The sequence below is a fragment of the Erinaceus europaeus genome, chromosome 16, assembly GCF_950295315.1.
Source record: "Erinaceus europaeus chromosome 16, mEriEur2.1, whole genome shotgun sequence".
Taxonomy (NCBI): Eukaryota; Metazoa; Chordata; class Mammalia; order Eulipotyphla; family Erinaceidae; genus Erinaceus; species Erinaceus europaeus.
Genome location: NC_080177.1, coordinates 48179333 through 48185332, shown reverse-complemented (window position 1 = coordinate 48185332; position 6000 = coordinate 48179333).

Sequence of the window (6000 nt, the reverse complement as noted above, 5' to 3'; positions counted from 1 at the left end):
GTAGTCTGATCAATAAAGTGGAGTAGTAAAAGCAACTTGTGACCCAGTAGGTGGTGCAGTGGGTAAAGCATTGAACTCTCAAGCATGATGTCCTAAATTCAATCCTGGCATTACATGTGCCAGAATAATACTCTGTTTTCTCTTTCTTCCTCTTTCTCATAAATAAGCACATAAATAAATCTTTTAAAAATTTAGAAGGGTTGGGGAAGAGCATAAGAGTTATGAAAAAAAAAAAAAAGAATCTCAGGGATTTGAGCTGTAGAGCAGCAGGTTAAGTGCACGTGGTGCAAAGCACAAGGACCGGTGTAAAGATTTGGTTTGAGCCCCTGCACCCCACCTGTAGGGAAGTTGCTTCAGAGGTTATGAAGTAGGTCTGCTGGAGTCTATCTTTCTCTCCCCCTCTCTGTCCCCTCCTTTCTCCATTTCTCTCTGACCTATCTAACAAAGATGACAACAACAACAATAATAACTACAACAACAATGAAAAACAACAAGGGCAACAAAAAGGGAAAACAAATATTTAAAAATGTTTTTAATATTAAAAAAAGAGTCTCTTGCCTGAGGTTCCAAGGTCCCAGGTTTAATTCCCCACACCACTATAAACCAGAGCTGAAATTACAGAAACCAGAACTCCAAAAAGAATTTTGGTCCATACTCCCAGAGGGATAAAGAATAGGGAAGTCTCCAATGGAGGGGATGAGACACAGAACTCTGGTGGTGGGAACTGTGGGGAATTATACCCCTATTATTTTACAATTTTTTAAGCCATTAGTAAATTAAAAAAAAAACCTCCAGAACTGAGCAATGCATCAGTTTAAAACAATAATAATAGATAGATAAAAGAGCTGACTTTAAAAACAAAAACAGTGGTCTGAGAGATGGCACAGTGGATAAAGCAGTGGACTCTCATGCATGAGGTCCCAACTTCAGTCCCCAGCAGCACATGTACCAAAGTAATGTCTAGTTCTCGTTCTCTCTCTCTCTCTTCTCCTATCTTTCAAATAAATAAATAAATAAATAAATAAATAGGGCCAGGCAGTAGCACAACTGGTTAAGTGCACATGGTGTGAAGAGCATGAACCATACTAATGATCCCAGTTGGAGCCCCTGGGTCTCCACATGCTGGGGAGGCGTTTCACAAGTGGTGAAGCAGGTCTTCAGGTGCCTATCTTTCTCTCCCCCTCTCTATCTTCCCCTCCTCTCTCCATTTCTCTCTGTCCTATACAACAACAACAGCAATAACAACAACAAGGGCAACAAAAATGGGGGAAAACAATAAATATCACATCAGAGAATAAATAAATAAATAAATAAAATATTAAAAAAGAAAAACAAAGTGATGAATTAAAGTGGTGCCACTATGCAAAATGTATGATTCCTGGAGATAATAAGCAGGATAGCCCATTAAATAAGTTCAGTGAGTGAATCTTCCTGGTGTCCTTTCCTTTTTTTTTTTTTTAAATTCTTCATTGGGGAATTAATGTTTTACATTCAACAGGAAATACAATAGTTTGTACATGCATAACATTCCCCAGTTTTCCATATAACAATACAACCCCCATTAGGTCCTCTGTTATCCTTCTTGGTTGGATCTGTATTCTCCCACCCACCCACCCCAGAGTCTTTTACTTTGGTGCAGTATGCCAATTCCAGTTCAGGTTCTACTTGTGTTTTCTTTTCTGATCTTGTTTTTCAAATTCTGCCTGAGAGTGAGATCATCCCATATTCGTCCATCCAAGATCGGCTGAAAATGGTGAAGTCACCATTTATTATAGCTGAGTAGTATTCCACTGTATATATATATACCACAACTTGCTCAGCCACTCATCTGTTGTTGGACACCTGGGTTGCTTCCAAGTATGGGCTATTATAAATTGTGCTGACAAGAACATATGTGTACACAGATCTTTTTGGATGGATGTGTTGGGTTCCTTAGGATATATCCCCAGGAGAGGAATTGCAGGGTCGTAGGGTAGGTCCATTTCTAGCCTTCTTTTTTTTTTTTTTTAATTTTTTATTTATTTAGTTATTTTACTTTAAAAAAAAATTTTTTTATTTAAGAAAGGATTAATTAACAAAACCATAGGGTAGGAGGGGTACAACTCCACACAATTACCACCGCCCAATCTCCATATCCCACCCCCTCCCCAGTAGCTTTCCTATTCTCTATCCCTCTGGGAGCATGGACCCAGGGTCATTGAGGGTTACAGAAGGTAGAAGGTCTGGATTCTGTAATTGCTTCCCCGCTGAACATGGGCGTTGACTGGTCGGTCCATACTCCCAGTCTGCTTCTCTCTTTCCCTAGTAGGGTGGGGCTCTGGGGAAGCTGAGCTCCAGGACACATTGGTGGGGTCTTCAGTCCAGGGAAGCCTGGCCGGCATCCTGGTGGCATCTGGAACCTGATGACTGAAAAGAGAGTTAACATACAAAGCCAAACAAATTGTTGAGCAATCATGGACCCAAAGCTTGGAATAGTGGAGAGGAAGTGTTAGGGAGGGTACTCACTGCAACTCTAGTGTACTTCTGCTTTCTTACTTTGGTTCCATACTCCAAACTCAGTCAATTTCTGCTTTGCGTTTCTACTTCTTTTTTTTTTTTTTTTTACATGCATAACATTCCCCAGATTCCCATTTAACAATACAACCCCCACTATTTCATTCATCATTTTTCATGGACCTGTATTCTCCCCACCTACCCACCCACCCCAGAGTCTTTTACTTTGGTGTAATACTCCAATTCCATTTCAGGTTTGACTTGTGTTTTCTTTTCTTTTTTTTTTTTTTTTTTTTTTTAATTTATTTTTTTTATTTAAGAAAGGATTAATTAACAAAACCATAGGGTAGGAGGGGTACAACTCCACACAATTCCCACCGCCCAATCTCCATATCCCACCCGCTCCCCCGATAGCTTTCCCATTCTCTATCCCTCTGGGGGCATGGACCCAGGGTCATTGAGGGTTGCAGAAGGTAGAAGGTCTGGCTTCTGTAATTGCTTCCTCGCTGAACATGGGCGTTGACTGGTCGGTCCATACTCCCAGTCTGCCTCTCTCTTTCCCCAGTAGGATGGGTCTCTGGGAAGCTGAGCTCCAGGACACATTGGTGGTGTCCTCAATCCAGGGAAGTCTGGCCGGCATCCTGATGACACCTGGAACCTGGTGACTAAAAAGAGAGTTAACATACAAAGTCAAACAAATTGTTGAGCAATCATGGACCCAAAGCTTGGAATAGTGGAGAGGAAGTGTTAGGGAGGGTACTCACTGCAACTCTAGTGTACTTCTGCTTTCTTACTTTGGTTCCATACTCCAAACTCAGTCAATTTCTGCTTTGCGTTTCTACTTCTTTTTTTTTTTTTTTACATGCATAACATTCCCCAGATTCCCATTTAACAATACAACCCCCACTATTTCATTCATCATTTTTCATGGACCTGTATTCTCCCCACCTACCCACCCATCCCAGAGTCTTTTACTTTGGTGTAATACTCCAATTCCATTTCAGGTTTGACTTGTGTTTTCTTTTCTAATCTTGTTTTTCAACTTCAGCCTGAGAGTGAGATCATCCCATATTCATCCTTCTGTTTCTGACTTATTTCACTCAACATGATTTTTTCAAGGTCCATCCAAGATCGGCTGAAAACGGTGAAGTCACCATTTTTTACAGCTAAGTAGAATTCCATTGTGTCTATATACCACAACTTGCTCAGCCACTCATCTGTTGTTGGACACCTGCAGTTGCTTCCAGGTTTTGGCTATTACAAATTGTGCTGCCAAGAACATATGTATACACAGATCTTTTTGGATGGATGTGTTGGGTTCCTTAGGATATATCCCCAGGAGGGGAATTGCAGGGTCATAGGGTAGGTCCATTTCTAGCCTTCTGAGAGTTCTCCAGACTGTTCTCCACAGAGGTTGGACCAATTGACATTCCCACCAGCAGTGTAGGAGGGTTCCTTTGACCCCGCAACCTCTCCAGCATTTGCTGCTGTTACCTTTTCTGATGTATGACATTCTCACAGGAGTGAAGTGATATCTCATTGTTGTCTTGATTTGCATTTCTCTGACAATCAGAGACTTGGAGCATTTTTTCATGTGTTTCTCAGCCTTTTGGATCTCTTCTGTGGTGAATATTCTGTCCAAGTCCTCCCCCCATTTTTGGATGGGATTATTTGTTGTCTTGTTGTTGAGATTTGCAAGTTCTTTATATATTATGGTTATTAGACTCTTGTCTGATGTATGGAATGTAAAGATCTTCTCCCATTCTGTGAGGGGTCTCATGGTTTGGGTAGTAGTTTCTTTAGCTGTGAAGAAGCTTTTTAATTTTATGTAGTCCCATAGGTTTATGCTTTTCTTAGTCTTCTTTGTAATTGGATTTGTTTCATTGAAGATGTCTTTAAAATTTATGCAGACAAGAATTTTGCCAATATTTTCCTCTAAGTATCTGATAGTTTGTGGTCTAACATCCAAGTCCTTGATCCACTTGGAATTTACTTTTGTATTTGGTGAAATACAGTGGTTCAGTTTCATTCTTCTGCATGTTTCAACCCATTGTTTCCAACAGCATTTGTTGAAGAGACTCCCCTGTACCAATTTAATAGTCTGGGCCCCTTTGTCAAAGATTAGATGTCCATAGGTGTGGGGGCTCACTTCTGGGCTCTCAATTCTATTCCACTGGTCAGTGTGTCTATTCATGTTCCAGTACCAAGCAGTTTTAATGACAATGGCCCTATAACACAATTTGAGATCTGGGAGTGTGATGCCTCCAATTTTGTTCTTTTTTCTCAAGATTGTTTTGGAAATTCTAGGTCTTTTCTGGTTCCAGATAAACATCTGTAGCATTTATTCTATTCTCCAAAAAAATGTGCTTGGGATCTTGATGGGGATAGCATTACATTTGTAGATGGCTCTGGGTAGTATATTCATTTTGATGATGTTAATTCTTTCAACCCATGAACATGGAATATCTTTCCACTTCTTTGTGTCTTTTTCAATTTCTTTGAGTAGTGACTCATAATTTTCAGTATACAAAACTTTCACTTCATTGGTTAGGTTTACTCCTAGATATTTTATTGTTTTTGTTGCTATAGTAAAAGGAATTGATTTCTGGATTTCAATTTCTTCTAGCTTAGTATTTGCATAGAGGAATGCCACTGACTTTTGAATGTTAATTTTATAGCCTGACACCTTACTGTATTGCCTGAAGATATCCAAAAGCTTCTTGCTAGATTCCTTAGGTTTTTCTGTGTATACTATCATGTCATCTGCAAATAGGGAGAGTTTGACGTCTTCTCTTCCAATCTGTATGCCTTTAAGTCCTTGCTCCTACCTGATGGCTATGGCAAGAACTTCCAACACTATGTTGAATAGTAATGGTGATAGTGGGCATCCCACTAGTACCTGATCTGAGTGGAAATGCTTCCAGTTTTTCACCATTGAGTATGATGTTGGCTGTAGGTTTGCTATATATAGACTCCACTATCTTCAGGAATTTTCCATCTATTCCTATTTTTTGTAGTGTTTTGATCATAAAGGGATGTTGTATTTTGTCAAAGGCTTTCTCTGCATCTATTGATATCACCATGTGGTTTTTGGTCTTGCTTTTGTTAATGTGGTGGATCACGTTGATTGATTTACCAACCTTGCATGCCTGAGATAAACCCCACTTGGTCATGATGAGCAATCTTTTAAATATACTGCTGTATCCGGTTGGCTAGAATTTTGTTCAATATTTTCGCATCTATGTTCATCAGAGATATTGGTCTGTAGTTTTCTTTTTTGGTTGTGTCCCTGTCTGCTTTTGGTATCAGAGTGATGTTGGCTTCATAGAAGCTGGCAGGGAGTATTCCAGTGTCTTCAATCTTCTGGAAGACTTTTAAAAGTAGAGGTATTAGTTCTTCTTTGAAGGTTTTGTAGAATTCATTTGTAAAACCATCTAGTCCAGGGTTTTTTGGGAAGATTTTTGATAACTGTTTCGATTTCATTAGCTGTGATGGGCTTGTTCATGT